This window comes from Nyctereutes procyonoides, unplaced genomic scaffold, assembly GCF_905146905.1.
Source record: "Nyctereutes procyonoides isolate TBG_1078 unplaced genomic scaffold, NYPRO_anot_genome, whole genome shotgun sequence".
Lineage (NCBI taxonomy): Eukaryota > Metazoa > Chordata > Mammalia > Carnivora > Canidae > Nyctereutes > Nyctereutes procyonoides.
The window spans coordinates 1,289,392-1,312,229 of NW_026575119.1; the positions used below are offsets into that span (position 1 = coordinate 1,289,392).

The following is a 22,838-nucleotide window of genomic DNA, read 5'->3' on the forward strand; positions in this document are numbered from 1 at the left end:
GTACACCTTCTAAAACACATTTGTATTTAAAAAATGCTGTTATATTCTTTTTGCCCTGCCCCTGGGGATGAGGTGTGGGTGAGCCAGCTTCCATTGTACAGGCAAGCGCAGTGCCCCAGGGGAGTGGCAGGATAGGAGAGAAGGAGTCTCAGTCTCTGGACTGCAGAGAACTGCCCACCTTCCTGGGACCACTTGTCTGGGCTACATAAGAGAAGTGAACTCCTCTTTTGTTTGTGCTGCCACATTCCTGGTCTTGTTCCTGCAGTTTAGCCTATACAGAGGGCAGTAAGGAAAACAGGAAACAAACATGGAAGATTAGATTTGGAATTGTTCTTAGTGATTTTTTTTCACTTGAAGCTTTTCTCTTATATATTCTTCCTGTGAAAGTTTGTCTTTCAAATCATCTAACAAAGAGTTTAGAAATAAGGAAACTCTTTTATTTGCACATCACTCGTGATTTCCGTTTTATTTCATATGCGTATTTACATATTGTTATAGAAATTTTGTATCCTGATATTTTCATATGAACATTTTCTTTGTTGCTGAAGAGTTCTTATACTTGTACAATTATTGTTATATAACATTTGGTTTTACCACATATGTATTGCTGTTGACTGCTATGGACTGAATTGCGTTCCTCTCCCCCCTCCCAATTTATTTATTTATTTAAAAAAAGGATTTTATTTATTTATTCATGAGAGATACAGAGAGAGAGAGAGAGAGGCAGAGACACAGGCAGAGGGAGAAGCAGGCTCCATGCAGGGAGCCTGATGCGGGATTCGATCCCAGGATTCCAGGATCAGGCCCTGGGCTGAATGAAGGTAGGCGCTAAACCGCTGAGCCACCCACGGATCCCCCCACTAATTTATATGTTGAAACCTTAATCCTTGATGTGACTATATTTGGAGATAAGGCTTTTAGAGAGGTAATTGAAGTTAAATGAGGTCATAAGGGTGATCCAATAGGTCCTATAGAACTGGTGTCCTTATAAGAAGAGGAAGAGACCCCAGAGGTCTCTGCCTTGTGAGGATACAGTGAGAAGGCAGCTGTCTGTAACTCAGGAGGAAGGTTTGCACCAGAACCAGACTATATAGGCATCTTGATCTTGGGACTTCCAGCCTCCAGACTGAGAAAAATAATTTTGTTCTTTAAGCCACCCACTTGTGGTATTTTGTTATGGCAGTCCAAACTAGACAGCCCAGGCTTTTAACTGCTACACCACATGCAGGGGGTTCTTCTCAGATCACAGTCAGTAGCAAAGCAACCTGTGAAGAAAAGTCCAAAAGAGGAGAACACCAAGAAAGAGTAATGTTACTGAAGCCAAGAGATAAGCATTTTTTTTTAAAAGATTTTATCCATTTATTCATGAGAGACACAGAGAGAGAGGGAGAGAGAGGCAGAGACACAGGCAGAGGGAGAAGCAGGCTCCATGCAGGGAGCCTGATGTGGGACTCGATTCTGGGACTCCAGGATCATGCCCTGGGCCGAAGGCAGGCGCTAAACCCCTGAGCCACCCAGGGATCCCTGAGATACGCATTTTAAAATTGAGAATGTCAATATTAAATTGACAGGTCTTGTAAATTCGGAATGAATTTTCAGGTAAGAAGTCATCTATATTTTGGAGAGTTATGTTTGCACAAAATCCAGATTGCAAAGGTTGAGTAGTGAATTGGGAGTGTTGGTGGGAGTGGTAGAAATAATGAACTTAAAGCCTCTTTTCAAGATACAGGCTGCAAAGGGGAAGGCACAAGTAGGACAGTGGCAGGAAAGAGAGCCATCATACCTGGGGGAGTAGATGAGATTTGTTTGTTCATTTGTTTTATAATGGGAGAGCTTTAAGCATTTTGTTGTGGGGAGGGAGTCAGAAAGAAGTGGAAGATTTGAGAGAGGAAGGTGGATAAATGATGGCATCAGATCCCTTAGGAAGAGAGGTGGCTTGAGTTTTGGAGCCTGGTTGGAGGTGAGCTTTGAGGAGGAAGAGGGGCACCCTTCCTCCCTCCCTCTCAGGAAGGAGGTAAGAGAGTGGTTGTTGGAGTGGAGGTGATATCATTTGCTAAGTGGAGGGGAGAGGAGGAAGCTTAAAGAAAGTGATGAAGTTTGGAATTGATTCTGTGGGATTTGGGAGAGCCCACAAAGAGCCTGATGTAGTGATCAAGAGCCTACTGGAGATGGGAGGCCATGTACTTGGAGAGGCTCCAGTCCCCTTGGTTGGGGCTTTGAAAGCAGTGATCTCTAGTCTGGGTGTGGGAGTGGAGAAGTAGGTTCTCAGACTGGTTTAGAGGAAGGACAAGCCAGCAAGAAAGTTCACTTTAGGCAAGGGAGTAGGCAAAGCTGGATGATCAGATCCTAGGTGTATAGTGGGCAGGAAGTGAAGCCTAGAGTTTGGCTGATGGATCAGGAAAAGAATAGAGAGGGCATGGGGAAAACCTGGAATCTTAAACATGTTAAGATTAAGTATGATTTATTCATTTATTCATTGAATAAATATTGATCATTTATCTTCCAGACACTATTCTCTGTGGAGTGGCTCCTTAGATCAAAACAGTGATCAAAACAAAGTTCCTGCCCTGCTAGAGCTTATTTCTAGAGGGGAGGTAGATAATAAACAGATATATACATATGTGTGTGTGTGTATATATATATGTATATATATGTATATACATATATATATACACAAAAAAATGTTAAGAAAAATGAAGGGTAAGAGGGTAGAGAGTGATGCAGATGCTATTTTAGGTGATATGAACAAGAAAAGGCTCTTGGAGGAGATGACCTTTGAGTGGAGACTTGGAAGGCACAGCAATTGGAAGAGCATCCCAGAGTGTGCAAATGGCAGGAAAGAGCCCTGGCCCAGAGCTTGCATGAGGAGTGGCCAGGTAACTGGGGAGCGTGAGTGAGGAGAAGAGTGGAATTCCTGAGGGCCATGATACCTTAGGCCTGCAAGTGGGATCTGGGATTTCATTCAAGTGTCATAGGAAAGCCATTGGAAGGTTTGAATCAGAGAAGTGATGTAATCTGTTTTACTTTACTGAAGGTTCTGTGCCGAAGGCTCACGTTGGCTGTTCTGTGGAGTTTTGATTGGCAACGGTAGGAAAGGAATTTAAAGAGCTAGAAGGGTACGAGAATGTAGCCCATAAGTAGCGTATTGGAGTTGAAGATTTCAGCAATTGAATGCTTCTGGGTGAAGGATCCTACTGCTGCTTTTTTAAGCAGACACACCCAGTCCACAATAGGCATTATTTCCAGTGGATAAAGGTCTGACCCCGACCCTTGGTTTCTGCCGCACCCTTTCCTGTTTTTGACTCTGCTCCTCACCAGCTTCATTATTCATTCTCCGATTTTTGTTGTCATTGGTCTTTCAGATGTGATGCACACTGATGTCTGCCTGGCCAAGACTTCTCTAGATTTAGGTTTACAGACCTTTTCGTCAGAGTCTGATTGTAGTCTTCAGAAAACTTCCCTGGAGGCCACAGTGTGAGAAGTAGGGGTGGAAGTAGGGGCAAGGGAAGCTGGCAGCACTGTGTTCTGCCCACTGAGCCCTGTTCTTACTCCCTGAAGCAACCCCTGACACCTCCTGTGAACCCCACGCCTCTCAGCCCACAGCGTGCAAGAGCCCAGCACTGATGTGTGCTGCCACCTCTCTTCCCGGATCAGCTCAGGTCACACCATCCATGCTCAGCCTGTGCCGCCTCACCCGCTGGCTCCTCGCTGGCTGGGTGGTGGGATGCACAGACTCCGTGTACAAAGTGGTCTGTTGAGGACACTGAAAACTGTGAGGCAGGCATGGTATATCATCCCAAATGTTAGTTTTACTCTGGCTGTTATTAAATTTACTGAATTTGCACAGCAAAAAATGAATGCAGCTCTAATTATGAACCATGAGATGTTGACAAATTCTTTTATTGACTAATTAAAAATGCCAACTTTTTTGTAAATAGGAAAATAGGTGTATGATAATTTAGAATGTAACATTTGTGTGAACCCTTTAAGGAACAAAACGTAAGGCCAAGAGATGTAGATTGTGTGGGCCATTTAGTGCATGGCCTTCAGTCTCCAGGGGATTATTCAGTCCCTCTGCTTTGCATTAAGGATACTTTCATAGACAAGGTTAGAACTACCTTTTCAGGTGGTTGGATTTGTAACTCTGTATTTTTGTTTTTATGTTTAATGGAGCTATGACAACATTTTTATTCACATGGGTTAGGAACTGACTATAATATAGACTTTGAGCCTTCAGGCTTTCTGGTTAAAGGTAAAAATATGAGTATTTTCCTCATTTATTCAGGTTTCATTTTGACATATGTCATTAAAGTAAACATTGCTGCATTATAAAAAGAATTTATAAGAGCCAAGTGATGGCCTAGTAAAGTCAATACTCAAAACAAGATTATCCTGGGCCAGAAAATAAGTTTGATGCTTCGGATTTTTTTTTTAAAGAAAAAATAGGGTATCCCTTGCATTAAAATCTGCAGTGTTTCTTCTGAGTTAAGGGTAGATTTTTAAGCACTAAGATAAATTTCTTTATTTGGACTGTTTGCCATTAAGAAATTGATTTAGCACTAGGGATTTTGTATAACACTGCCAAATTCTAAGGTTAATGAAGGACTTGGTCATGTTCACTGATGCATCCTGAGCACAACACCTGCCACATAACACTTAATAACTATTTTTTGAATGAATAGATGAATCATCTTTAATATAATTGTGGAAATAATACTGTCTGGTTATTGATACAGGCAGTATCAGGGTAGAATGAAGCACCTCCCTGGGTGTGCTATCACAGTGTTGCCGTGAATATATGGCTTCTTTAAATTAATAAAAATAGGAGCATAACTATAAGTTTTTTTTTTGAGTCTGCCAGTTGACAAGTCTGTTCAATCGTGTAAAATGCCAATTCTACTGGTAAAATGAGGATAGCAACACAGACTTTGTTTATTGAGTGTAAGTAACTGCACTAAGATTAGATGAGGTATAGAGAGTAGAAGAAAATACATATATGCAAATCAGTTATCTGACGATGGACTTGTATCCATCGATACAAGAATTTATAAAGAACTCTTACAACTCAGTAATAAAAAGAACAACACGATTAAAAAATGGGCAGAGGACCTGAATAGACATTTCTCGAAAGAAGACTTAAAACTGTAAATAAACTCATGAAAATATGCTCAGCATCATTACTCATAGGGGTATACAAGTCCAAATCTCAAAAGATAGCCCTTCATACCAACTGTTTGATTATAATGAAAGGTAATAACAAGTGTTGGTAAGAATGTGGTAAAATTAGAACGAACATACATTGCTGATGGGAAAAACGGAGGCAGCCACTTCAGAAAACAGCTTAGCAGTTCTCTAAAAGGTTAAAAAATAGAGTTACCATGTGTTACCCAGCAATTCCACTCCTAGGGCCATACCCCAGAGATCTCAAAACACATATCCATGTAAACATTTATGTACTAATGTTCATAGCAGCATTATCCCAGATAGTTAAGACATGGAAACAACCCAAATGTCCATCAGCTGATGAGTGGATAAGCAAAACATGTATATTATTCATACAATCCAATGGAATATTTCTCATCATGAAAAAGGAATAAAGTACTAACGCTACAAAGTGGACAAATCTTAAAACATGCTTAGGAGTCGGACACACAAATTGCCCAATGTTGTATGATTCCATTTTACAAAGTGTCCAGAATAGGGCAATCATAGGGACAGAAAGTAGGTCAGAGACTAGAAGGGGTTGGAGAAGGGAGATGCGGAGTGACTGCTAACGCATAGAGTTTCATTTTAGAATGATGAAAATGGTCTAAAAAATTGTTTGCGGGGCAGCCCGGGTGGCTCAGCGGTTTAGCACTGCCTTGGGCCCAGGTCGTGGTCCTGGAGACCTGGGATCGAGTCCCACGTCAGGCACCCTTCATGGAGCCTGCTTCTCCCTCTGCCTGTGTCTCTACCTCTCTCTCTCTCTCTCTCTCTCTCATGAATAAATAAATAAATGAAAATTTTAAAAAATGCTTGAAAAAAATTGCTTGCGGTGATTTTTTTTTAAGATTTTATTTATTTATTCATGAAAGACACACACACACACACACACAGAGGGAGAGAGAGAGAGAGGGAAAGAGGCAGAGGGAGAAGCAGGCTCCATGCAGGGAGCCTGATGTGGGACTCAATCCCGGGACTCCAGGAACATGCCCTGGGCTGAAGGCAGGTGCTAAACCACTGAGCCACCCAGAGATTCCCTGCGGTGATGGTTTTATGACTCCACAAATATACCAACCAGTGAATCGTCTACTGTGAAAGAGTTAATTGCATAGTATATGAATTATGTCTCAATAAAGCTATTAAAAAAAGAATAAATGAGGTAATGTGTGGGAATATACTTTGAGCTACTTGAGAAGATATTATTGTAGTTTGACTGTGAGGCCTTTAAATAGTAGCAGGATGACTTAGATATTTTCACTTGCAGCTCTGTGATTTTTATGCCATGACTCAACTTTATAAGGCTGTAACTCAGCAATATAAAATATTGAAAATGTTGAAACATTAAATGAAAACTGCTTGGCTTACTGTTTTTATTTAATAGGATTTTCTGAATCTGTTAATTAGGAATGAGTAGAATGTCATTAAGGAATTAGGTTTTTGAATCATAAAATTTTAGAGCTGGAAGAAATTTTAGGAGTCGTGTATTCTAGGCCACCTCATTTTGTTTTATAAGTGAAAGAAACGGGCCCTATAGGGTAACTAAGGTTAACTAAGATGTCTTAGGTCACAGAGTTGAGTAAGTTCTAGAACCAAGTCAGTGTTCTTTCTCTTGACTACCATTGGTTTTAGTGCTGTGATAGTATTAGCACTAATAATCCTAATAGCAGCTATTTAAATGTTTCCTGTATGTATCCTAGGCATTCTGTTTAGTACTTTATGTATATTTATTTTTCTTAGTTACTCTACACAGATTCTGAAATTGATTCATTTACCTATGTGTTAGTTTCCTATTGTTATGTAATAAATTGAGAAAAACTTAATGACTTAAAACAACACAGATTTATTATTCTATAGTTCTGGGGATCAGAAGCCCTAAATGGGTATTACTGAGTGTCCGTAGGATTGCATTCATTTCTGGAGGTCTTAGGGCAGACTTCCTTCTTGTCTTTTCCAGCTTCTAGAGGCTGCCCACAACGTGTGACTGGTGGCCCTCCTTCCATCTACAAAGCCAGCAGTGGGGGGTCAAGTCTCTCAGGCAGTCTTTTTGGTTCTGACTCTTACGTTTCTTTCTTTTCCCTCTAAGACCCCTGGTGGTTCCTGTGGGTCCACCTGGGTGTTTATTCCAGGGTACTCTCCTTCTTTTAAGGTCAGTTGATCAGGAGCTTTAATTCCTCATTGCCATATAACATAACCAATTCACAGATTGCAGGGATTAGGATGTGGATGTCCTTGAAGGGCATTGTGTGCCTGCTAGTGCCTACCACAGTCTGTTGAGTGAAGAGAGTTAGGATCAGAGAGAGGTTAAAGTAAGTCATTTAATGTTGCAGCATTAGCAAATGAAAAAGCCTGCATTTTAACCCGTGACAGGGTTATTTAGCCTATCTTTCATGATTACATGGTCTTTTCCACAAATGCTGTTTGGTCCTGGTGTGGCAAAGTAAGTAAGATTGTTAGCAGTGTTCATATAGTAAAGGGGTCTTTCTGACTAAGGTAAAAATCCCATTTACTTTAATGATATCAAGAAATAGGGTATTTGAATATGGGACAATTGAGAGCTTGGTAGAGGAGTATATTTGATCTGGAAACATGTTTATGATTCATCAAAACCTTCAGTCCATCACCCCCCCCCTTCATGAATTTCCTTTTGTCATCAATTCTTCCTTGTCCAACCCAGCTGCCTCAGTTCAAATTGTTCCCCTGCAAATTCCCTGATTCCTTTGCCCTCTCCTAATCTGGCAAAGCTGGAGGACTGGAGGAGCTCAATTACCTGCCTGTTGGTTACATTTGAGTGATGTCCGTGGCAGCCTCACATTTGCCTGGCAGCCTTCTCACTTGCCTCTGTGGTCTTACTCCTCTGGCCCGCCTCCTCCATTCTTCCAAACACCTTATCCCCAACCGGTGTCACTTGCCATCTTGGCTGTTTTCTGTGAAGTGGACTACTGTTGAGCCCCCTTTCAAGAACACTCTTCTCTTGGTCTTTGGCCCTCCACCCTTTCCTGTGTTGCCATTTCCCATTCTGGCTGACCCTTTCCTGTATTCTGTTTTGGTTCCTCCACTTTTATCTGTGCCTGCTGAAAGAGGAGCTCCTCATATTTTCCTTACCTTGCACTTCTGGTTTAAAATTTGATCTGTTTGAGTATGTCTCCCATATTTATTTCTCTAGCATAAATCTTCTCAGCGACATCTTAGGCAGGGTCAGTGTTTGTCAGGGGGGCTGTCTTGTGCACTGTAGGATTTTCAGCAGCATCTCTGGCCTCTACCTACTAGATGCCAGTAGAACCTCCTCTGTCCCAGAAGTGGCAACCAAAAATGTGTCACACATTGCGGAGTGTCTCCTGGAGGACAGAATCACCTTGGGTGAAAAACCATTTATCTAACCTAAAGTTCTCTTCTGAGGATCTAAGGATAGTGCCTTCCTTGCAGCTCCACTGGAATGTCTCATAAGCATCTCATATTTAACATGTCCAAAACAGACTCCTGTTATTTCTCTCTGATACACTCTTCCTCCAGCTTTCCTCCTTCCATGTATGGCCTTGCTGGCCGTTGGAGATATTTGGCTTTTATTCTGAGTGAACTAGGAAGCTATCAGAGGATTCTGGGCTTGGAAATGATAGGAGCTCACTTGGGTCAGATCACTATTGAGAAGTGACTATGTGTTATAAGATTGAAGTAGGAAGACTTGCTGAGAAACTGCTATGGTGATCCAGGAGAAAGAGGGTAGAGTAGCTTAGACCAGGGTGGTAATAAAAGAGATGGTAAGAAGTGGTATCTTTGGATTAAGCCTTTGATATAGCTATCCTGGGGAAGAAGAGTATATTGTATTATATGAGATTAGTATCTTAGTGTGATATGTTTATCAAGTTATTTGCTGAAAACTTGAAGGAAACAGGTTTTGGTGGATCAGAGTGAGAAGAGTGTAGCCATAGCCCAGAAACTTGTGGGGATGCTACTTGAATGAATCCAGGTCAGAATGGCCAGTAAAGCGAGAGTCCTCATAGGCAGAGTAAGGAGGACATCCAGTCCAGCCAGGTACATTTCACAGTCTTTCCTGGGGCAGGCCCTATCACTGTGAAACATATACCTATGGCAGGTTGGATAGAATAAACAGAAGTCAGGAGATTTGCCTTCATTAGATATTGGAAGCAAGTCATATTGCCCTGTAAGCTAATGTAAAGTGGCCATTGGCATTTGGGGTGAGATCGATTTTTGTTGTACAAGATTGCCTTCTATGAAGTGAAATACTTAGGATCCTCGCTGATAGGAATGTATGCTCCCTTATGGTAACATCTAAAATGTGCCGTCTCTCAGAAAGGGAGACAGAACATAAAGACTCCTAATTCTGGGAAACGAACTAAGGGTGGTGGAAGGGGAGGAGGGTGGGGGGTGGGGGTGAATGGGTGACGGGCACCGAGGGGGGCACTTGACGGGATGAGCACTGGATGTTATTCTGTATGTTGGCAAATTGAACACCAATAAAAAATTTTTTGGATTTAAAAAAATAAAATGTGCTGTCTCCCCTCCAGTTTCCAAACTTCCATGGGAGTCAGACATGCTCAACTGAAAACCACTTGACTAAGTCCCCCTTTCTAACTTGAAAACTACCTATCATAACATAAAGTCAAAAGGCTATGGCATGTCAAGCCCTCAAAGAAAACACAGATTGTTTCTAGTTTGGGGGACTTAGAAGAGAAATGTTGCCAGGATTACTTCAGAATTAGTGCTGATTTTTATTGTGTTGCGTAAAATGCATCCTTTAAGTATTTTGTGTCCTTATATGTACCTTAAAATATTAATTCTTAATTCTTTCATAGAGGGTGTGGATGTCTCAGGGGCATCTCTAAAGACAGTGCAATAGGACACCTGCTCCTGCTGTTCTATTTGTAGCATTGTTAGGTAAGGGAATTTGAATTAAAAGGAATGAAGACATAAAAAAGAATTCTCTAGCTATATTTTGGCAAAGGAAATGGAAGCAGGGTAGGAAGAGGGAGATTAATGGCTGTATGTCAGTGTTGTGTATATCATGTCTTTGTCAAGTCTAGCTGATATCAAGAGCTAAATATTTTTAAAATCACATTTTAGAAAACTCAGTAGAAAATAGAAGGTAGGGATACCTGGGTAGCTCAGTTTGTTAAGTGTCTGACTCTTAATTTAGGCTCAGGTTATGATCTTAGGGTCATGAGATCCAGCCAGACATGGGGCTCTGTGCTTAGTGGGGAGTCTCTCTCTCTCTCCTTCTCCCTTTGCGCCTCCCCCTGGAGCTTGCACATGCTTGCTCTCTCTCTCTTTCTCTCTCAAATAAATCTTAAAAAAAAAAAGAAAATAGAATGTAATATTTATCAGGTTTGTGATAGCTCAGTAACTCAGTATAGTAACTTAGTATTGGAGCAGTGAAAAACTCACCAAAGAATTGATAGGTCAGCAGCATGAATGTATAACATTTAAGACTTATTCACAATGAAGAAAATAATATAACAGACTGGGAAAAGTGCTCCTATCAGGCGTGATTAAGGGTTAATATCTATAATACCTGAAGAGTTCTCTTAAACTTAATGAGGAAAAAAATGTCAAGACTTAGTACATAAGTGGACAAAGAATTTTAACAGATATGTAATATAATTAGTAATAAAAATGTAGGAATATGTTCATCATCACAGGTAATCAAAGAAATGCATTTTAAATCCACTTTGAGTTACCCCTTCTATTCTCTTGCAAGTACTGGAAGTTAAAATAACTCCCAGGTCTGGTGAGATTTTGATGAAGTGGAGGCCATTCATGCTTACTTGTTTCTTGTGCTATACTCTTAGCCACTGCCTTTCTCTGGACATGTGTGATTTCAGATTTTTTTGCCTTGTCCATATTACATTTCTCCTATTTTTCCCCTGACCAAGTCCTGTTGACTTCTCATCCTTTGGGAGCAGCACTCAGATGGATGAGGCATCCCACCCTAATTATCACTGCTAGTGAGCCACCCTTGATTTGCGTTCAGCACTACAGTGCAGTGCCAGGTAAATGCGTCAACCCCTGCCACTTGAGTAGGGGTTCTTGAGGTTAGGGGTGGTCAGCTGTCTCAGGGCCTGACACATAGCAGTTCAATAAATGTTGAACTAAGTTACTGAGATTTGATGAATGTTTTAATGAACTAAAGGTATGTCAAGATGATAAAGTAATGAGGTCACTGAAAGTGTAATTATGAGTGTAATTTATGGCAGAATTTTGTAACTGAATACAAAATGGTATGTTTAGTGTGATGTAACCACATTTGAGAAGTAATATGCAGAAAATAAAATTTTAACAATTTTAAATAACAGATAATTTTCTTTATTACATAAAGATAACTTTTTAATCTTTATGATAAAATATATAATTTAAAAAGTCAGCAGGCAGACTTATCTCCTCCTCTCTTTACCAAAGGCTAAACTCTTCTTTTTGTCCAATTATCTGGTTTAACTATCAGGAAACAAGGTAGACCTACCCAGATTGTGGGCTCATAAGGGTTAGCTGCATTTTTGTGAATGGGAATTAAGCATATTTAAATATGCTCTCCAAGCATATATAAACTTTTACTATGTTTGGGTATATCTAACTTAAGAGTTCTTTTCCTTTTTTGTTTTATTTTCAAAATGATTCCGTCTTATAGATATATGGTACTTAGTATTTTATAGTTTATAAATGCATTCACATTATCAGTAATAAGTTCTATAGCTTTGATGATATCAGATATAAATGGTAATTGACTTATTTTACATTTTTTGAGTATCTACCATCTGTCAGTGACTGAGATACAGAATGCCTTCAGGGAAGTCCTTGTCTGGCAGGGAAGATAGGCAGCCATGATCACATGATGAACATATGGTGGGGTGCAGGGGAAGGGGGAAGCAGTTATTTACCAAGAAAATTGGCAAGATAAGATGAATTTTTTTTTTTTTTCCAGTGAGATGATTCTTGAACAGGACTTCAGAAGATGAGCAAGATTTTTGCCAAAAGGAGAAAAAAAAAGGAAAGCATGAACAGAAAGATGGAAATGTGGAAGTCCATGACGTGTTCAGAAGCCACTGAAAGACTTTAGAGAGGGATATGATGTGATCATATTTGTATTTTGGAAAGAAAACAGGTCAGTATGGGGAAAGATTGTTTTGAGGAGACTCAAGAGAAGTGGTTCTCAGTCTTTTTACTTTTACTTTTAGATGCTTTCCCATATGACATTTTTTTTTCCGTATGACATTTTTCTAAGTGTCCCTAGATTTTGATTGCAACATAGGTAAGACAGGTTTTATATTATGTACAATTCTGTTCTGCCAACCATATGGCCTATCTCAAATTCATAGCGTATGTATAGAAGAGTATCTCTTATGAACTTCTGGATGAGAACCAATGGATTAGAAGAATGAGATCAACTAAAAGATCATTGCAATGTTCCAGGCAAGAGTTGATGGCTTAAATCAGGGCAGTAACAAAAATAGATGGGAGGGAATATATATGAGACATTTTTCTGTGTAGACTTGGTGGACTTGATTTGTGAGAGTAAGGAGAAAAGATCAGTGTTTCTCAGATTTTAACGTGTATATGAATTGCCTGGGGATTTTGTTAAAAGGTAGATTCTAATTCAGCAGGTCCAGAGTGGGGCACAGTCTTGTGTTTCTAAAAGATTCCAGGCGATAAACAACAAGCATTATTGGTTTATGGACCAATCTTTAACAAGAGTAAGAGAATTTGAATGTCAGGTTCGAGTTTCCAGGTGGTAATGTCATTATCTGAAATGGGGAACACAAGAGAAAAATGTTGGAGTGAAGTCCTTACATTCAGGTATAAGATTATAGACACCTGGAAATTTGGATTTTTAATGTAAGAGAGAAATTAAGTCTAGAGATACAAATTTGGGAATTAGCATTTCATCGATTGCAGTAAAAACTTAAGAATGAATGACACTACCTTGGCATAATACCCTCTGGTTCCATCCACATCATTGCAAATGGCCAGATTTCATTCTTTTTGATGCCCCGGTAATATTCCATTGTATAACATATGCCACATCTTCTTTATCCATTCATTTGTCGATGAACATAAATAAGTCCGAGAAATACAAATACTATATGATTTCACTCATCTGTAGAATTTAAGAAACAAAGCAGATGACCATAGAGGATGGTAAGGAAAAATAATATAAGAAAAAAACAGAGAGGGAAGCAAACTATAAGAGACTCTTAACTATAGGAAACAAACTGAGGGTTGCTAGAGGGGAGGTGAGTGGGAGGATGTGGTAACTGGTTGATGGGGATTAAGGAGGGTACTTGATGTAATAAGTACGCACTGGCTGTTGTATGCAACTGATGAATCACTGAATTCTACCTCTGAAACTAATAATACACTGATAATTAAATTGAATTTAAATAGTTAATAAAACCAAAACGAATGAATGACATTACCTGTAAGAAAGAGATAAAAGTAATATTAGAATATATACTTATGTTTGCTAGAATTTTAACACTCCATTTAAGTTACTTTATAAACTATTCATGTGGAAGAAATTGGATAGATAGCCTTCTTTCTATGAACAATGTGTAGGTATGAATTCAGGAGTAAAGAAATTTTTGGAAAGCTGCTTAATCTCTTGGTAATGGGCATAGATAAAGTTAAATATTCTGTGGGTCAGGTTAAAAATGAAGTACCTCATTAGGTAAACTCATTCATACAAACAAATATGTGTTAAACATCTTCAAAATGCCAGCTACTCATCTATATTCTAGGGCTAAATAGTGTCAAGTAAGATGCCCCAAATACAGAGATTATGAGGAGGATAAACAAAGTGATTACGATACAGTGGAAGAAATACTGGAGTGCGAGAGTCCAGCAGCAACCTGTGACTCAGTGTGGGGATAAGGAACTGTCTTCTTGAGGAAGTATCATTTAAGTTGAGACATGAAGGCTGAGAGAGGTGATCTAGAAGAGGTCAGGGAGGGCACGACAGCAGCAACTACAAGAGGAAAAGTTTCTGCAGGTTGAAGAGGGCAGCGTGGCTGACCCAGAGAGTGTGCAATGTAGAGAGTAACGATGAGATTGGAGAGGTGAACAGAGTCCATGGCTAGGCCTACTCTCCTGGGACTCGGAAGAGGGTGGAGGGAGAAAATGATGTATTTTCCAAAGGAAAAAGTATTATTCTGCCTGGGTGTAGTTCAAACAATAGTCTTATGCATATGGTTTTATAAGGGTTTTGTGGACTGGCGCAGTAATGCAGTGACTCATAGTAACATTGCTTCTATAGGAAAAATGTCTTGGGCTTCAAAAACTGTCTTAAAATTTAGTTTCCAACTGTGTTTTTCACCATTTGGGGACTGCCTGGGTAGTCATACGTTTCTACTGCTTCTTGTTATTTGTGTTCAAATGGTGTTTATCTACCTGGCTACAGTGTTGACTTTCTACCCCTTGATAGGAATCAAAGGTATCATTCCACAGATCTGTTTGAAATGTTTTCTTTTCTTGAACAGATTAGAAAATGTATGGAAATAAAAATAGAAATCTTTTTATACATTGTTTGGCTTTCAGAATGTTGTTCTTTCAAATTAAGGGTTCCCTCTGTAAACTACATTGTGGTACAGTGTTATATACCAAGAAAATTTGAAAAATTAAGACACAAAAATTGTTATAAACAAAGTAGAAAGTGTTGCCATGATTTCACTGTTGAAGTCAAATGAAATGCAGAAGGTAAGCAGTACAAGGATAAAATGCCTTTGCTTTAAAAAATACTTTAATAAGCATAAGCTTATCACCATCATCTTCATGACTTTCGTTATCATTAGAAATACTACGTATTTTAAAGCAGAAAAGAGCTGGTAAGGCAGTCTCTTTATAAAATAGATCTATATAAGCTTCATTTGTTTAATAAATGAAACTTTAGTCTGAAACTCTCTCAAATTCCCATGTCTCCAAGAGGCAAAGTTAATTTCATTGACACTCCTCTCAGTGAAAATATCTTTCTGTATCAAAATGCTTTCAGCTGGCAAGTAAAGGAAGACCCAGCTGAAACTGAAAATAATAAGTAACTTTTATGATCTCATATAACTAGAACTTTGGAAGAAAGATGGTTTGATGGTTGGTTCATGTAGCAGCTAACTGCAGTCATTAGGCTCTCAGGATCTTTGTGTCTTTCCATTCTAACATCCTGTTAGCTTTTGTCCTCAGGCTTGTCCCCTCCAGGTCTGGAGATGTCAGGCACCTTGAGCTCCAAGATTTATATCCTCAATTCTGAGTATCCAAGATTGTAAGAAAGGAAGGTATCTCTTGTACAGCAGCATTTTGGGCTGTTATAGTAAAATACTGTATAGACTGGGTGGCTTAGACTGTTTTGCACAGTTAATGGAGTCTGGGAAGTCCAAGATCAAGTTGCCTAAAGATTCATGGTAAGGGTCTCTTTCTGGTTTGAGGACAACCACCTTTTTGTTGTTGCCTCACATGGCAGAGAGAGAACTTTGTCTCTTTGTCATTTTGTAAGAACATTAATACTATTATGGGGGCTCCACCCTCGTGATGTAATGTAACTCTGATTACTTCCCAAAGGCCTCACCTTCAAATACCATCACAATGGGGATTAGGGCTTTAACCTGTGAATTTTGTGAGGTGGGGAGCACAAAAATTCAGGCTATAACATCTCTTTTATGTCTTTTTTTAGAGTGAAAAACTTTCCCAAAAGCCTCTTAGGAGACTTCACTAGCTGAATGTACCTCATATAACGCATTTCTAAACCAATCAGTGGCAAAAGACATAAAGTCCTGTGATTGGCTTAGACTAGTCAAGATTCTTCCAGCCCTCTTAGAAAAGAAGTAAATTGGGATTCTGTTATTCTGGAAAGAGAGTGGACTGGGAAGGCAACCACTGGTACCTGCCATACCTCCCAAGGCCAGTTCCTCTGCTTGGGCTCTGAATCGTTTTCTGTCTTCTGGAGGACTTTATTCTGTTAATATTTTTTTTTTTTTTTGAGGAATAAACAGTCAATTTTATTGGGCTCAGACGAGGAGTCCATGGGTCTTGAGAAACTCTGTGTATTTGTCAGTTTTCTTCTCCACATTCTTTTTGGCCTGTTTCCGTAACCTCATAAGCTGCTGCTTCTTCCAGTAATGGATCTTGGCCTTCTCCTTCCTATTCTCCTCCAGGGTAGCTGTTACTGCCTGGTACTTCCAGCCAACCTTGTGAGCCAGGCGCCCCAGGTAAGCAAACTTTCGTGTAGGCTTCAGGCGTACCACCTTGAGGGCAGCTGGAACCACCATTTGCTTTTTATTTTCATAGGGTGGTGGGATCCCATCAAACACCTTGAGGCGGACCAGGGCAGCCTGGCCTCACTTGGTCTTGTGGGGCAGCATGCCTCGAGCTGTCCGCCAAAAGATACGGCTGGGTGCTTGGAAGCAGTAGGGGCCACAGGATGGGTTGGTGTTCATCCGCTTGCAGAGGAAGGCCAAGTACTTCAACTTGTTTCTGTAGAAATTGCCAGAAATGTTGATGCCCTCATAGTGCACAACTACAACCTTCCAGCCCAGAAGCACCTGTTTGGCTACAATGGCTGCCAGGCAGCCCAGGAGATGGCCTCGGCCACTGAGCACCAGGACCCAGTGCTTGTTATATACTTGTGATTGTTGAAGGCAGAAGGATACAGAATGTAAAGCCAGACTTCCTGACAATGTGACTTTGGCTAAAAATCTCCAGCTTCCTCACCTGCCCCTCCACCATCTTTGGCAGCTGCCTGGGAAAGTGTTAATAATTTTTTAAATCACCTTTACTTTAAGTCTGTCTTCTTATTCTCTTCAGGCTATATTGGAAGAAGAGTATATATGTGCTGTCTCCATTTCTTTTTAAAGCATATTCCTCAAATCTTCTGTAATCTGGATTCTGCTCCTCCTCATAATAACCTTTCCCTACTGTCATCATTAGTGTCCACCTGATTGCATGAACCTTTGCCAGTATTACCAGTGGTTTTTTGCCAGTCTTACCAGTGTTTGGCAGGATCAGTAGTTTTGCAGGTTTAGTGTACACCAGAATCATCTGGAGAGCAATTAAAAATACAGATTGCTGGGCTCCACCCTAGAGTTTCTAATTCAATAAGTCTGAGTTGGGGCTTGTTAGATTTGAGCTTACTTTTGTTATTATTGGTTTTATTAACTACTACCTTCTTCATGAGTTTCAAACCTGCACTTTTTTTTTAAGTATTTATTCATGAGAGACACAGAGAGGCAGAGACATAGGCAGAGGAAGAAGCAGCCTTCATGCAGGAAGCCAGATGTGGGACTTGATTCTGGGACTCTGGGATCACGCCCTGAGGCAAAGGCAGATGCTCAACCACTGAGCCACCCAGGCATCCCTCAAACCTGCACTTCTTGTTCTTCCTGTATTCTGTTTTATTGATGAATACCAGTGTCCTTTTTCTCAAGTAAACTCTGGAACCCACCTTGTTTTTTTATTCTCCTTTATCCCCATACACAGTCAGTTCATGTTTCATACTCTAAATATTCCTTAAGTGCATCATTTTGTCTCCATCCCTACTGTCTCTGCTTATTTGGAGTACTCATTTCTTTTCACTTATGCCACTAGAATGATCTCTAAAGTGCTCGTCCTATCTCCTATCTGATTTTCTCTTATTTATTCTTTTCCTATTGCAGAGTGATTTTTTAAATGCAAATCTGATCACATTATTCCTGAACTCAGACTTCTTTGGACTCCTGCATCTTCCAGATAAAACCCAGTCTGTACCATGCAAGCAAAGAGCTTCAGGATTGAGTCTCTGCCCACCTGTCTAGTGTTCTTTTCTCCCCTCTTCTGCTTTACTCTACTTCAGTACTGAACTTGCCTCCATTCTGAATGCTGTTGAGTTTTTGAGCCTTTGCATGTTTTCTTCTTGCCTGAAACACTTCTCTTACCCCCTTGACTGCTTTGGAAGGTCCTTCTTATCTTCCAAGACTTAGCTTAGGGATGCCTCTGCTATTGCCTCACTTCTCTGATACCTTTTCTTATTTTATTCCTGGAAATCAGGTGTTCCTTTTCTGTGTAACCATATAAGTTTGTAAATGGCACTCATTTAGCACTTAGCCACCATTTAATTCTGCCAGTTTATTAGGTGCTTGCTCCCTCTGGACTATAATTTCTTTAAGGACAAAGATTGTACTTTTCATCCATTTCCTAATAGAGCACCTAACATAATAAGAAATGTTTGTCAAGTAACTGAAAGTTAAGGACCATTTTTAGTGATAGAAACTAGTCATAAAATCAAATCGGAAGCACTTAGGACTGGGAAACAAATAGGAGGGTGACATCTTAGGCTTTAGTTGGATTTGTTTTAGATTCTAGTAAAATTCATGGTTCTTGTAGTTTGTACTGAGCAGCGATTTTTATTTTATAAAAATAAAGTAGGCCTTTGAGTTGTGAGGCCTCTGCAGTGCAACTTTGATTTTTCTATTACTAGAGATGGGACACAGAGTCATTGCTTTGTGATGAGAAATACTTGCATGATTGAGTCTGAGTCGCTAATGGCAACTGGCCTTGAGTGACAATAAGGTGTGGTGGGGATGGTGGCAAAGCACAGATTTCCACCTGAAACTGGCAGCTGTCATTCAGCTGTAGCTAATCGCTGTAAAGCGGGAACATAGGTCTAATGCGAGAAATGTGGAGAGGACAAAAAAGCTAGATTTTTATGTGAAGTATTCTGATTTTTAAGTTGTTGGCAACTAATAAAAAAACATTTAAAACCCTGCTAGCCAAATAAAAGAGATAGGGGCCCCTGTGCCATCATAATCTCTATGGGACAGTCACCCATGGGGGCCCTGGCGACTCCGCCATTCAGGAATGCTAGGAGCTCCTGCAGCTGGGCAGGGTGTGGGGCAGGTGCCCAGCATCATGGCTCCCAGACACAGGCTGGGTGGTGTCCTCGGGTATCTGAAAGATAGGCTATGACTGGTTTCTCCATGCTACAATAAATGCAGCTCACAATATTGAAAAAAAAAAGCGATAGGGGTTGGTGATAGATTATAGAAAACACTTGAGTGATGTTCAAATTAGGTTGCTTTTTTCATTTCCTTGAGAGTTTGGATGAAATCTGGAAATAGCACTGCTGTTAAGAGTTCTTTGGTATATTAAGAGCTCTGTCCAGTAAGATGAGAACAACTGATCCCAAAATTTTCTGATATATATATTTACATATATACATACATTATACATTATATGTATAATATATATATGTGCATATATATACTTGTTTATTGCTTTTTTGAGAAATTTATGCAGACCTAAAAATTATTATATTTATAATATTATAAAGCTGCCAACTCTGTGATACAGAAATTTTATTTTTAATATTTTAAATGTTAGCTTATTTATCCACTGTTTTTGAAAATTTGTATCTGCCAGAAATTTCATAGTGGTTATATGCTCTAAGCCTGCATTGTGCACGTGGTAGCCATCAACCACATGTGGCTATTTAAATTTGCATTTAAACTGGTTAGAATTAAATTAATAATTCAGTTCCTAAATCACGCTAGCCACATTTCAGTTGCTCAATAATTGTATTGGACAGCACAGATACAGGATAGGAGCAGTGGCTTTGAATGACATATTAGACCAGATGAACTTAACAGATATATATACATTCCATCCCCAAATACTAGAATATGTATTCAAGGTGCACATGGAACATTCTCCAGGATAGAGCATGTGTTAGGCCACAAAGTAAGTTTCAAATTTAAGATTGAAATCACATCAAACATTTTTATTCCAACCACAGAAGAATAAAACTAGAAATAAATTACAAGAAGAAAACTGGAAAAAAATCCCACAAACACATGGAGGCTAAATAGCATGCTGCTAAACAACAAGTGGATAAATGAAGAAATCAGAGATGCATTAAAAAATACATGTAGACAGATGAAAATGGAAACATAACAGCTCAAAATCTGTGGGACCCACCAAATGCAGTTCTAAGAGGAAAGTTTTTATAGTAATAAAGCCCTAGATCAAGAAATAAGGAAAATCTCAAATAAGTGATATAACCTTACTCCTAAAGGGACTAAAAAAAACAAAAGCTCAAAGTTAGTAGAAGGAAAGAAATAATAAGGATCAAAACAGAAATAAATGAAATAGAGGCAAAAAAGAAAAGACCCATGAAACCAAGAGCTGGTTCTTTGGAAAGATAAATAAAATTGATAAAACTTTAACCAGACTTGTCAAGAAAAAAGGACTCAAAATTAGAAATGGAAGAGGAGAAATAACAACTGATACCATATAAAGATATTGATATCATGAAATATAAAGGATCCTAAGAAACTACTATGAAAAATTTTATGCCAGCGAATTGGATAACATAGGAAAATGGGTGAATTCCTAGAAACATATAACCTTCCAAAACTGAATGAGAAAGAAATAGAAAATTTGAAATTGATTACTAATAAATTGAATCAATAATAAAAAAAAATACCAACAAACAAAAGTCCAGGACCAGATTCACAGGTGAGTTCTACCAGACATTCAAAGAAAAATTAATACTGATTCTCCCTAAACTATTTCAAGAAATAGAAGAAGGAAACTTCCAAATTACCCTTATAAAGCCAATATTACCCTAATGCCAAGACTAGACAAAGACACTACAAAAAAAGAAAACAATAGGCCAGTAATCCCTGATGACCATAGATGCAAAAATCCTCAATAAAATAATAACAAAACAAGTTAAGTAATATATTAAAAGGATAATTTATGACGATGATGTGGGATTTATTCCAGGGCTACAGGGAGGGTTCAGTATCTGCAAATCATTCAATATGATTCATCATATGAACAAGAGGAAGAGTAAAAAACCACATGATCATCTCAATAGATGGAGAAAATGCATTTGACAACATTCAGCATTCATTCATGATAAAAACTCTCCACAAAGAGAGGTTTAGAGGAAACATAGTTCAACTTAATAAAGACTATGACAGACCCCCCGCTAACATGATCTCAGTTTCAAAAACTGAAAGCTTTTCCTGTAAGATCAGGAATAAGACAAGGATGTCTGCTTTTACTACTTTCATTCAACGTATACTGGAAGTCCTAATTGCAGCAATCGACAAGAAAAAGAAATAAAAGGCATCCAGGTTGGTAAAGAAGAATTAAAACTCACTATTTGCAGATGACATAGTACTGTATATAGAAGCCCCCAAAAAACTAGAACTGATAAATAACTCAGTGAAGTTGCACTATACAAAATTAATTTACAGGAATCTGTTGCTTTTCTATACACTAATAACAAACTAGCAGAAAGAGATATTAAGAAAATAATTCTATTTTAAATTGCACCAAAAAAAAAGATACCTAGGAATAAATTTACCAAAGAAGTAAAAGACCTATATTCTGAAAACTGTAAGACACTGATAAAATAAATTAAAGATTACTCAAACAAATGGAGAGATATAGCATACTCATGGATCAGAAGAATTAATGTTAAAATGTCCGTAGTACCCAAAACAATGTCCATAGTACCTGAAACAGAGTCAGTGCCGTTCTTATCAAAATACCAACAATATTTTTCACAGAACTAGAACAAATACTCATAAAACTTCCACCTTATATAATTACAATCTTTTTCTTTGTTGTGTACTGCTGATATTTTTAATGATTTTTTTTTTGAGATTCTTTAAGTACTAAGTAATACACTAGTGGGGCAGGTATATAACGGTGATGAAAACATACTTACTCTCTGCCCTCAGGGAAATTACAGTGTAATGGATGAGGCTAGACAGACAGTGAATACATCAATAAACTATATAATTACAAAAAAATCCCAAAATTTGTATAGAACTACAAAAGACCTCAATTAGCACCCCCCCAAAAAAAAAATCTTGAGAAAGAACATAGCTAGAAATATCAAAATGCCAGATTTCAAGATATACTACAAAGCTGTAGTAATCAAAACAATATGGTAGTGGTGAGCGGGTGCACACACATGATACATAGATCAGTGGAATAGAGTAGAAAGAAATCCAAGCTTATATGGTTGATTAATCTGTGATGAAGGAGCCAAGAATACACAATGGGGGAAAAAATCTCTTTTAATAAATGGTATTCAGAAAACTGGATAGCTACATGCAAAAGAATGAAACTAGATCACTCTTACTCAAACACAAAAATAAACTCAAAAGGGATTAAAGACCTAAATGTGAGGCCTGAAACCATGAAAGTCCTAAAAGAAAGCATAGACAGTAAGCTGTTGGATTTTTTGGCTTTAACATCATATTTATGGATATGTTGCCTCAGGCAAGGGAAGGAAAAGCAAAAATAAAATAATTGTGACTATACCAAAAAGCTTTTGCACAGCAAGGGAAACCATCAAGAAAATGAGAAGGCAACCTACTGAACGGGAGAAGATACTTGCAAATGATACTTCTGTTAACAGGTTAATATCCAAAATATACAAAGAACTTCTACAGCTCAACACAAAAATCCTCGAAATAATCTGATTAAACATGTGCAGAGGATCTAAATAGACATTTTTCCAAAGAAGTCATACAGCTGGCCAGTAGGCACCACAACTGGTAGTTGCTGGGAGGAAGGGGGAGGGAGAAGGGAGGGCAGTGAAGGGAAGAGTAAAATAGGTTAAAGGGATAAGGAAGTACAAAATTCCAGTTATA

At 38.9% G+C, this 22,838-nt stretch overlaps 1 protein-coding gene and 1 pseudogene across 8 annotated transcripts in view; one reads left to right on the forward strand and one right to left on the reverse strand.

Moving 5' to 3' along the window:
• The window catches only part of ZNF438 (zinc finger protein 438), a 410,158-nt gene that overhangs the window by 252,213 nt on the left and 135,107 nt on the right, over positions 1-22,838 (forward strand). For 7 of the 8 annotated variants that reach the window (XM_055334535.1, XM_055334533.1, XM_055334537.1 and 4 more), the window contains exon 2: positions 12,134-12,313. The exons of the other annotated variant lie outside the window; for it this stretch is intronic. The gene's annotated coding sequence lies outside the window, so the exon portion shown is untranslated. The remainder of the gene's footprint in view (positions 1-12,133; positions 12,314-22,838) is intronic. 8 annotated transcript variants of the gene reach the window in all.
• On the reverse strand, positions 16,200-17,229 carry LOC129515565 (60S ribosomal protein L13a-like; annotated as a pseudogene).